An 11701-nucleotide genomic window follows, 5' to 3' on the forward strand; every position below is an offset into this window, starting at 1 on the left:
AAGATGCACTTCTGAAATGTAGAAATGACCTAGCTAACAAGGATTGGAATACAGAGTTTTCAATCTCTGCGAATATTGACTCTAAGTTCAGAGTCTTTTACCAAATAATTAAGCAATCTCTGGAAAAATGCTCTAAGAATATTAATAACAGTAGAAGAAAACCTTCAAAGAAGCCTTGGATTACTCCGAGTTTATTGAGATCGATAAATAAGAAGAATAATTTGTATGAGAAAAAGGTACGTCATCCCTGCGATGTAAATGAGCGAATTTATAAGAGTTATCGTAATGCGCTAAACAGACTCCTGTGAAGATCTAGACAATATTATTATAAAATAGAATTTGAAAAAGCATCTGGAAATCCGTCGAAAACATGGAATGTGATAAGAAGCACTTTAGGACAATAATCTGGAGGAATCCCTCAGGAAATATTCCGTAAAGATGGAACCAGCCTTAAAAATCCAGAGGAAATTTGTGAAGAATTTGCTAATCATTTTTCGACAGTTGGAAGGAGAGTGAAAGAGTCGATTATAAGCAAAACAGGCGACCCGGCTTTTCAAAATTATCTTCATAAGGAGTTGGAAATATCTTTAAATCTACTCCCACTTCAAGAATCTGAAGTTCGAAACATTGTTTATGGTATGAAAGGTAACAATTCTGGCTCTGATATTGTTTCAATTAGAGTAATAAAAATACTTTGGGATGTGATTGCTCAAACTTTTGTTTCATTAATTAATCAGTATCTAAAAGAGGGAGTGTTTCCGAGTTGTTTTAAATCAGCGAAAGTAATACCAATGCATAAAGGAGGGAATACTGGTGATGTTGAAAATTATAGACCAATTTCAATTTTACCCATTATTTCTAGGATACTAGAAAAATGCTTTTCGGTCAGAATGTATCAATATCTGGAAGATCAGAGAATATTTACTCCCACACATTTTGGATTCCGTCAAGATTGCGCTACTGAGCAAGCAAACATATATTTGACTAACATTATTAATATGGCGCTGGATAATGGGTATAAAGTGGCAACTGTATTTTTAGATATTGTAAAGGCTTTTGATATAGTCAGTCATGATATTCTGTTAATGAAGTGTGAAATTTATGGGATTAGGGGTCCAGCTCTTTCTTTTTTACGTTCTTTTTTGTCTTGTAGAAAACAATATGTTCAAATTGGTAATATGGGTTTCCATGAAAATTGTATTGAGTGTGGAGTTCCACAGGGTTCGGTACTTGGACCCTTATTATTTTTAATTTTTGTGAATGATCTTCCACAGTCTGTTGGTAAACTGGAAACAAGAATGAGTGAAATTGTCAAAAATGATAGCGCCGCTACAGTGCCTATGTCTGCTGATGATACTTCTTTAGTGGTGATCGCAAAGTCAGAAAGATTGCTCCTAGAGAGTGTACGAGAATCGCTAAATGTGGTTTAAAGATGGTTGAGAGTGAATCAGCTAAAGGTGAACCCCTCTAAGAGTAATTTTTTCATATTTTCGAGGACATCGAACTGTTATCCATGGATACAGCATATAGCATATGAGGATGGTATTATTGCTCGTCAAAAGGCAGTAAAGTATCTTGGCATTATTATAGATGAGACTCTCAGTTTCTGATACCATATTTAAACTTTATTCCGGATTCTATCGCGTAATTTGGGGATGATTCGTAAACTTAAATATATGTTTCCAATTAGTATACTTAGGCTTCTCTATTTGTCATTAATCCATCCCTGTATTGTGTATTGTTCTTCTGTATACATTGGTACATTTTCTTCAATTGTTAGTCCTGTGCGAATTATCTAAAACAAGTCTATTAGAGTATTATCAGGAAAATCAGAAAGAGACTCGGTTCGAGAAGTCTATAGGGATTTTAGGATACTGCCAGCGGCGGGTCTTCATCATTTTTATATATTAGTATTTATGCATAGGTACAATATGAAGCAGCTGCCGGAGTGCTTTAATGGTTGGTTTTACAGCCGATGGAATATACATAACCAAAATACTAGGGGTAAAAATGATTATTATACTCCACCTATAGTGTCTGCCAGGTCCACATTTTCTTTTCTTATAAAGGGGACATTTATGGAATAATTTGGATAATGATATGAAGAAACTAGAAAATTTTAGTGGTTTTAAAGCAAAATTGAAAGAAAAATTATTAAGTAAGTATGATTTTTAGTTTTGTTTGGTTTGGAGGTGACTTGATTTGATTTAATTTAAATTAAGTTGTAATTGCTTGTTGGTTTGTGAGTGCGACCCCACAACATGAATATGGTATGTAGTTGCTGTCCCTGTACTATTATTATTATTCTTTATTTATTTTTTTCTTTCTTTTCTTTTGTCTCTTTTTATCTTTATTTCTTATTATAGTGTATTTGAATGATGTTACATGTATGTTTTATTTTTTTTTTTTTTTTTTTTGCTTGTTTCACCCCACGTCAACCATTTGGTTTTGGGTGAATCATATTGATTTTTTTAGTTAAAATTTTTTGTTAATTAAATATATCACTATCACTATCACTATCACTATACTATTCCTTATTATGAATAGAAAGATGTAAAAGAGATTCAGTTTTTAAGTTGAGAAAAGTATTACAAAACCAATCAAATATGGGCAGTAACTATTTGTTTTAGCTTATTGAACAAAAAAACAAAGTTCAACAGTGAGATTTAGTCTCATATGATGGGCATGGGAGTTGAAGGAAGGGGAAGGGGGTATGCACTTTAACATTAATAATGAAGCAGGCAAAAAAAAAAAAAAAGAAGCTTATACCCACCATCACCCACTCAAAAGCTTGTTTACAGTATACTACTGTTGTCTGCAGCAACTCACTGCTGACAGTCTTAGTAAAAGCTGAGTCCACTACTTAATTTATCTTGTTTGATGCATGCACATTGTTTATTTATGTATTCTGTAATGTTTTTGAATTAACACAGTAATGTATTTGCTATATAGTAACTTTTCTTTGTTGTTACTTGAAGAAAAATGTCCTATTGAAGACTTAGAGAAGGTCAGGCTATCTTTACTTTTCACTGCTTGGTACATCCCCTTCCTCTTATCAGATAGAAGAGCACAAGCACACATGGTCCCTAGGATCAGGATAGCTGGGCTGCAACATATTCTGTAAATATTAATTCAGAATAAGCACATCCATAGGCTCAGCAAAGTAAGGTGGCTAAACTTTTGGTTCCTTAACCAGTTCTGTGAAAACCAGCTTTGCCCAGCTCTCAACTTTGATGTGTTTTATAATATTATTAAATATACAATTAGCATAAATTCTATTTTGTCATAACAGCAAAAAAAAAGAAAGGGCAAAGCTCCTTACTTTCTTTCAATCAGAAGCAATTTTAAAAAAGCAATGAAAGCTGGAACAAGAAGAAGGCATTGAAAAGGGATTTGATTTCCATCTACATCTTTCTATAGTAACACAATAACAAATAGCAAAAACAATCTTAACAGTGAGAGCAATTTTGATCAAATTAAGGGAAAATTTTAGTTTATCTAGTTTTTGTTATCTTGGAAAGGGTCTAGGTTAAGAAAATGAAACTTTCAGGAATGAGTCTAAAGAATAGAGTATGTCATAGGAAGGTGTTTTGATGTACCTATATCCACTCCTTCTCTTCTAGAGGGCAGCATAAATGTAAGACCACACCAGGTCACAAGGAGACATGCTAAGAAAACAATCTTACTTCATGATATGCAAAATTATCCTAGTTAACATATTTTCCAGGAGGAGTACCTTTATCCTCACTATTTTCACTGTTGTACAATTTCTTTTACAAAATTGTTAAAGATAAACAGATTTCACTGTAGTTATCCGTTTTCAAATAGTCAATAGGCAGGTTTTATAGCACTAAGATCTTACATCTAAGATCTTATTGGTTTTTTTTAACTCATCTTTGTTCTAAGATCTTACAGCTCACTGATGTTAGCAAAAAGTGTGAAGAATGCCATTTTTCTGCCATATAGAACAATGATGAGAGAACTTTAATGATATACTCATCATTGTGTACAGCAGAATGATGAAAGATATTTGCATAAAAATGACAAAAGATGTTAGATCTTAGTTCAAAGATTTCACTTTTAAGCATTTTCTGACAAAAGAAGTAAGATCTTAGCACATTGATGCCTGAAAAAACAGCCCTAATATATGACAGTTAAACACCATCACTGGCATCTACCAAAAATGTACAAATGGGCAAATATTCATAAATTTAGGTTAAGTTAGGTTAGATTAGCTAGATGGCTCTTGGGTGGGTAAATTTTTAGTTTTTCATATTATTGACTTACAAATAATGAATAAAGTAAACACATCACTTGATGCCTTTTTTATGCTCTTTCCAAATATAATGATAATTTTTGTCAGAAATGAATTTTGAGCATAAAAAAGGCATTGAGTGGTATAGGCCTATTCACTTTATTTGTAACTCAACAATATGATTTGGTAAAAATTTACCAAAAAACATTTAGACTTCTGTTTTTTTGCAAGTTTTATAACACCCCTTTCCTCATGGATAGTTTAAAGGATGGAGGCACTTGCTCTGGGCATAAATTTGAAATGAATAATCCAATATTTATAATGATTTTGTAGTTTTAGAAATTTTATCTAGGCTACTAAAATGAAGTAAAGGTCATAAGCCTAGGCTAGCCAGTAAATTTCTACCAAATCATATAAAGCCTATTGACTTACGCATAAAGTGAATATATCACTCGATGCCTTTTATTATGCTTAATACAAATAGGCCTATAATAATCATTTTTATCGGAAATGAATTTCAGCCCTTCCCCCTATATATGCCAATTCAGTGGGTCAATATATACCCAATCATATTATTGAGTTAGGACTAAAGTGAATACACCATTTGATGCCTTTTTTATGCTGATTACAAATATAATAAGCATTTCTATTAGCAATGAGTTTCAGCCCCCCCCCCTATATATGCCAATTCAGGGTTAGGTTAGGGGTCAATATCTACAAAATCATATTATTGAGTTAGGACAAAAGTGAATACACCATTTGATGCCTTTTTTTATGCTGATTATGAATATAATAAGCATTTCTATCGGAAATGAGTGTCAGCCCCCCACCCCCTATAGAGGCCAATTCAGGGTTAGGTTAGGTATAGCCTATATAGGGGGGGGGCTGAAATTCATTTCCGATAGAAATGCTTATTATATTTGTAATCAGCATAAAAAAGGCATCAAATGGTGTATTCACTTTTGTCCTAACTTAATAATATGATTTCGTAGATAGTGACCAGGTTAGGTATAGCCTATATAGGGGGGGGGGGGGCTGAAATTCATTTCCTATAGAAATGCTTATTATATTTGTAATCAGCATAAAAAAGGCATCGAATGGTGTATTCACTTTATTTGAAACTCAATAATATGATTTGGTATATATTGACCATTCAGTGTATATATTTCTACATTAGGGAGGGGGGGCAAATTTTGGGTCAATATCTACCAAATCATATTATTGAGTTAGGAATAAAGTGATTACACCATTCGATGCCTTTTTTTTTTATGCTGATTATTAATATAATAAGCATGTCTATTGGAAATGTATTTCAGCCCCCCCCCCCTCTAACGGCGATACCTAACCTAACCCTGAATGGGCATATATAGGGGGGGGGGCTGTAACTCATTTCTGATAGAAATGCTTATTATATTCGTAATCAGCATAAAAAAAGGCATTGAATGGTGTATTCACTTTTGTCCTAACTCAATAATATGATTTTGTAGATATTGACCAAATTTTGTTTCATATGTAAATGGGAGGTAAGTTTAAACTTACCCCACCCCCTAATGTAGAAATATATACCCTGAATTGGCATATATGGAGGGGGGGCTGAAATTCATTTCCAATAGAAATGATTATTAGGCCTATATTCATAATCAGCATAAAAAAGGTATTGAATGGTGTATTCACTTTATTCCTAACTCAATAGGCCTAATATGATTTGGTAGAAATTTACCAGCTAGCCTAGCCTTAGTATTGTTCTTGGTTCCTTTTTTTCTAGTAGGATATGGGTGGACGGAAATTCACAGCAACTTCACCCAAATCATTTGGCAATATGTAAGAATGACCAGCAATTTTGTATGCCTAAGTCTATTCCCCCCTCCTTAAACATTTTACGTTGGCCTACGAGTCAACTTATTAGATTTCACGTCCATGATAGGAAAAGAAAAACAAAGATAATTACATAGTAATTTTGTCAGTAAGATATGATCCACACGCCTCGCTTGATTCCAATCTCACTTTAACTTAAAATTTACTGCCTTAACATTTGCAAAATATCTTAAGAATAAAAAAGAAGATGGCGCTATAAGAGAAAGACAGTAAAGCCCTATTTTTATTTGGCATTTTACCGACAAAGCGAATACCAAATAAGTCAATAAAATTATTGTTTTTTGTCACATTTGGACTTTATCTTTCAATTACCAAATGAAAATAGGCTTAAGCTAAACTTATGCAAAATCTAGCAATCGATAATTTTACCAGAGGCAGCCCTATAGCGTTGCCTATAGTAAAGGCCATAAAGCTCCAATGTTTTATTATTTATTTATTATTCAGTTTTTTTTTTCACAGAGGCATTTCATATGGAAGGGGTGGTCATATAAACTTTGGAGGGGGGCTCATTCGATTGGTAACTAGAGGTTCAAGTGCAGTTTTTAAGAGTCGAAAGTGATGGGAGGGCAACTAGGCCCCTTCACACCTTTTTTCCAAATGTATCTGATGAAAATTTTGAAAACCTCCCAGAGCCCAGGGTCAAGTATTTTAAGTTATGCCCTGTGGGCATATAAGGTTTTTTATGTAAGAGGTGTCCGTATAAACTTCAAAAGTGGCTCATTTGATTGAAAATTGAAAGTTCTAGTTACCTTTTATAAGTCAAAAGTGATCGGAGGGCATTTACCACCCCATACCCTATTTTCCCCAAATGCTTCCGATCAAAATTTTGAGATAGCCAGTTTGTTTGAAATAGTCGAACGATCAGATAACAGAACTTTGGGGTCAACATACCCCCACCCCAGAGCCCAGGGGAAAGGTTGCAACTTATGCCCAGGGACATCTGAAATTTTTATGTAAAAGGTGGTCACATAAACTTCGGAGGGGATACAAATAATTAGAAATTGAAAGTTCTAATATCCTTTTTAAAAGTTAAAAGTGATAAGGTGGCAACTAGCGCCCCCCCCCCCCTACCCCAACCTTCGTTTCCCCAACCTTCGTTTCCCCAACCGTGTTTGATCCAACTATTTATCTTTGCCATTTTGTTCAAAATGTACCCAAGATCATATAACAAAAGTCCAGATATAACAAAGCCCCCCCCCCGGGGGCGAGTGTTGCAAATTATGCCCCGGGGGCATATAAGGTTTTAATCAAATGCATGATCGTATAAACTTCGGAGGGGGGCTCATTTGACTGTAGATCGGAATTTCTTGTGCCTTTTTAAGAGTCAAAAGTGATTGGACGGCAACTCCCTCCCCCTCCCCACCCCACATGTGTTGGTCTCCAAATGCATCCGATCAAAATTTTATGATAGCTATTTTTGTCCAAATAGTTTAAAGATCAAATAACAAAAACTCTGGTGTCGACAGAACCTCCAGAACCCAAAGGCAAGTGTTGTAAGTTGTCCCCCGGGGGCTTATAAGATTTTTATGTCAGAGGTGGTTGTATTAACTTCAGAGGTGGCTCATTTGATTGAAAATTCTAGCTACCTGTTTAAGAGTCATCAAAAGTGATCAGGGGGTATCTACCCCCCCCCCCCCCCCTTCCACACCCATTTTTCCCCAAATGCATTGAATGAAAGTTTTCAAAACTTCAGGGTTGACACAGCCCCCATAGCCAGGAGGCAAGTGTTGTAAGTTATGCCCCGGGGGCATATAAGATCTTATGTAAGGGGTGGTCGTATGAAGTTCGGAGGCGGTTCATTTGATTGTAGATTGAAGGTTCTAGTTACCTTTTTAAGAGTCAAAAGTGATTGGAGGATGTCTAACCAAAACTCTAAAAAAGGGAACAAGAATTTTTAACTTCTTGTCACTTGACCCTTATTTGGCCCCACCAAATTAGGATTTCTTTGGTTGTTGTGTAATAGGCTTTGGGTGTGACTTAATAGTGAGTGTTTTTTCTTAAAAACCCGCAATGGCCAGGATTTTTTTCTTGAAATGTTCTCATAAATATGAGGTCAATCATGTGATTTTTCTTGTCAGTCATATGTTTCTTGTGTAATTTAGCCTGCATCATAGACACTGAAAACGATACAACTACTACTGATTCAAATATGATGTATGTATGCTTTTCGAATGTATTCATAAATACGACGTCATTAACATAAATATCTTTTTCCAAAACTAAGGCTCTTAACGAATTTTTTTTTCAAACCTTTGACCTATATAGATCGTTTTTCATGGCCAGATCATCCCAGAATACAAATTTTTCCAAAAAATATGAAGCCATTTTCCAGAGAAAAAAACCCATAAATACATACACAATTATTGCTCGTTTACAGAGATAGTATATAAACATCAGCCGTTTATTTGTTTAATTTTTTTTACTAGCTAAAAACTGGTTAGAACCCTTTTTGGCAGCTTGCCATTAGGAACAAGTTGAAATGAACTAGTCTTTACTTCCTTTTTTTCTTGCTGGAACGTTGCTGGGCTTTTGATGATCCCTGTTGGGGCTTGATCTGAGGGATTTTTTCTCCGAGATACAAAAGTATTGAATTTCTAGTGCTCAGCTGAGGGTTAAATGCCGTCCCGTCTTCATTCTTAAGTTGGACTCTGATTCTACCAAAACATTTTTCCCCGTGCTTAAATACCGTGCATTCTTCCGTACATTCTTTGTTGCTATATTCCCGTGAATATCGCTTCTTTTCACGGCAAACTGGGAAGTTTAATGTTTTCAGTACATTATACATATCCAGAATTCTCGGTGCCTTGACTCCTTTGTTTTTTGGTACCTTCCTTCCTTGGCGAAGAGTCTTAGTGGAATCCAAATATGCAGGATAAATACAGATCCACCTTTCAGGATCTGAATGTTTCTTTAAGGAATTGAAAGCAGTAATAAATTTTCTTGGCGAAAGATGTTCCATTTTGTAGTCAAAGATTTTTTCAAACGTTTCGCATTAAAGTCTTGTTTTTACTGCTAGTTCCAAAAAAGTAAAAACTTCAGACACTCTTTATGGTTTCAAACACAAGAAGCATAAATAATTGTTTAAAAGCCATAAAATTTTTCTGCAGTTACTGATTTCACAGCTAATTAATCGGATTGTTAATGATTATAGTTAAGATTTCTAATTGAAAACCATACATTTTACAGTTTACCCTATAGAAATGATGTCATGTTATATAATGTAGTATTGCAACTTCCTAAACGACCTTATGCCTCCTAGACGACCAGACATTGAATAGGAAGCTCATGGGTGAACATACTAAGAAGATTGTTCACAGTGTAACCCAAAGGAGCGTCTGGAACACTAGTTAAGGCAAGTAAGTCATATGTTTTCTGAAACAAAGAAATTAACTTTTCACATAGATAATCCTTTCTCTTTAGTTCCTACTTTTATTCCTAAGGATAATACGTACCAATTCAGTGATCATAAATGCTAAGAGAGAGATTACTTGAAAAGAAATTGCCATGTCTAGTTCGTCTTTAAGCAGCAAAATATAGTACCAAAATATAGTGTAATTTTTGACGAAAACTGCACTGTCATACAAGATTGTAGCATTATGTGATACCTTGCTTTATGCTTGTGTTTGTGCACCAGCTGCTATTGCGGGCTTATGCTTATTTGCCTTGATGCTTTATGCTTGCTTGCTTTGCTTATAGTGTTCTTTATTATAGGTGCCTGGGTTTTAAATAAAGATTTATCTACCAAATATCACATGGTGTCAGAAGTGAGTAACCAGTAATGGTTGTCAACAAGCTAAGTATCAGTTGGGACTCGCTGTGTCTTCCAGATGAGTGGAAACGATTTGAGCAGCATGCTCGTCTTATGTTTGCTGGCCCTTTATCTGGCAAAACTGAGAAGATCATGTGTACCTACCTACTTGTTTGAGCAGGAGACAGGGGAAGAGGGATTTTTAATATCTTCGCTATAGTTAACAGTAAAAAGGACAGTCTTGAGCCATATATGACAAAATTCAAAGACTATGCATCACTTAAAACAAACAGCATGTTTGCAAGGTACGTCTTTCAGAAACGTGACCAACATGAAAGAGAAAACATAGAAAGCTACATAACAGAGGTGAAAACCTTGGTTAAGGCCTGTAGCTACAGGGACGCAGATGAAATGGTACGAGACAGAATAGTCTGTCAAATGCTGAACCCACGTATCAGAGAGTACTTGCTAATAGAAAGAGGCGCCCTAACCCTTGAAACAACTATAGAGAAATGTTACAAGTTTGAAACAACCCTGGCATAGCTAAGAACGTTTGACAAAGGTAGCATTAAAAAGGAAGTTGATTCCATTCATAAAATCAATCGCCGCCCAAGCAGAAGAAACGACAAGTTCAAGGCCACCAGTCCAAGATCTAGAGAATGCTACTTCTGTGGAGGCACCTACAGCCCGAATCATGCATGTCCTTCAAAAGTAAAAACATGTACAAAGTGCCGCAAGCCTAGCCATTTTGCACGTGTCTGCAGAAGCAACAAGGTCGTAAATGTAGTTTCAGGCCCCAACAACACACTTGAAACTCTGATGATGAGGACCATATATTTCTGCATGAAGTCTCGGAAACAAATAACAAGGAAGAAGCCATAGTTTCCCTCAAAATAAACGCCCAGCTGCCAGTGAGCTTCAAAGTTAACACAAGAGCGCAAGCAAATATCCCTCCTATCAATTATTTTGACATGCTCTTTCCAAAGCCAGAAATAACTAAGGCTAAGCAGAAGCTCACTAGTCACTGTGGTGGCAGGATTCCCGTTCGAGGAGCATGTACTTTGAGCTGCACCTATGAACAATCAAGGCCTTCAAACCAGCAGTTCTACATTGTAGAAGCAGACTCTGTTCCCATAATCGGTTTCAGATCAAGCTTGGATCTGAACCTTATTAAACTGATCATGAATGTCAACTCTACTGCAAGCACGGAAGTACCAATCTACAACTCTGTTTTGGAGGTTATTAAAGAATTTAATGATGTCTTTGAAGGGCTAGGAAATCTGGATGGCAAGTGCCATATTTATTTGAAGGACAGAGCCATCCCTAAGGTTCATGCTGCAAGGAAAATCCATCAGCTCTTCGCAACAAGCTTAAAGCAGAGCTTGATAAAATGGAGAAAGACGGTGTCATTGAGAAGGTGACTCTCCCTAATGAATGGGTCAACTCCATGGTGGCTGTTCAAAAGAAAGATGGCACTCTCCATCTCTGTATTGACCCTGTGGATCTCAACAAATCCATCAGAAGACCCCACTACCCTATTCCAACGCTAGAAGACTCTACATCCAACTTGCATCGAGCAAAGTACTTCACAAAGCTAGACGCACGTTCAGGATACTGGTCATTGTCGCTAGATGAGGAATCCTCAGACCTAACTACATTCAACACTATCTTTGGAAGATACCGTTTCAAGCGTATGCCGTTTGGCATTATATCAGCGTAGGACGAATTCCAGAGGCGCATTGAGCAAGTGTTTGAAGGTCTAACTGGCTTTATAGTCATCATAGACGATCTGCTAGTTTTTGGTTCAACCCTCAAAGAGCATA

At 35.9% G+C, this 11701-nt stretch overlaps 1 protein-coding gene and 2 pseudogenes across 1 annotated transcript in view; 1 reads left to right on the forward strand and 2 right to left on the reverse strand.

Annotated features, from left to right (window-relative positions):
* LOC148944313 (far upstream element-binding protein 1-like) overlaps positions 1-6286 on the reverse strand; it is a 48088-nt gene extending 41802 nt beyond the window's left edge. The window contains exon 1 of the mRNA XM_089100257.1: positions 6204-6286. The gene's annotated coding sequence lies outside the window, so the exon portion shown is untranslated. The remainder of the gene's footprint in view (positions 1-6203) is intronic.
* A 2335-nt stretch (positions 6287-8621) lies between these two features.
* On the reverse strand, positions 8622-9089 carry LOC148944315 (signal recognition particle 19 kDa protein pseudogene; annotated as a pseudogene).
* An 819-nt stretch (positions 9090-9908) lies between these two features.
* Positions 9909-11299, forward strand: LOC148944316 (uncharacterized; annotated as a pseudogene).
* The last annotated feature ends 402 nt before the right edge of the window (positions 11300-11701 follow it).

Source organism: Artemia sp. Qi Xiang Cuo, chromosome 14, assembly GCF_049724085.1.
Source record: "Artemia sp. Qi Xiang Cuo chromosome 14, ASM4972408v1, whole genome shotgun sequence".
In the NCBI taxonomy this organism is placed as follows: domain Eukaryota; kingdom Metazoa; phylum Arthropoda; class Branchiopoda; order Anostraca; family Artemiidae; genus Artemia; species Artemia sp. Qi Xiang Cuo.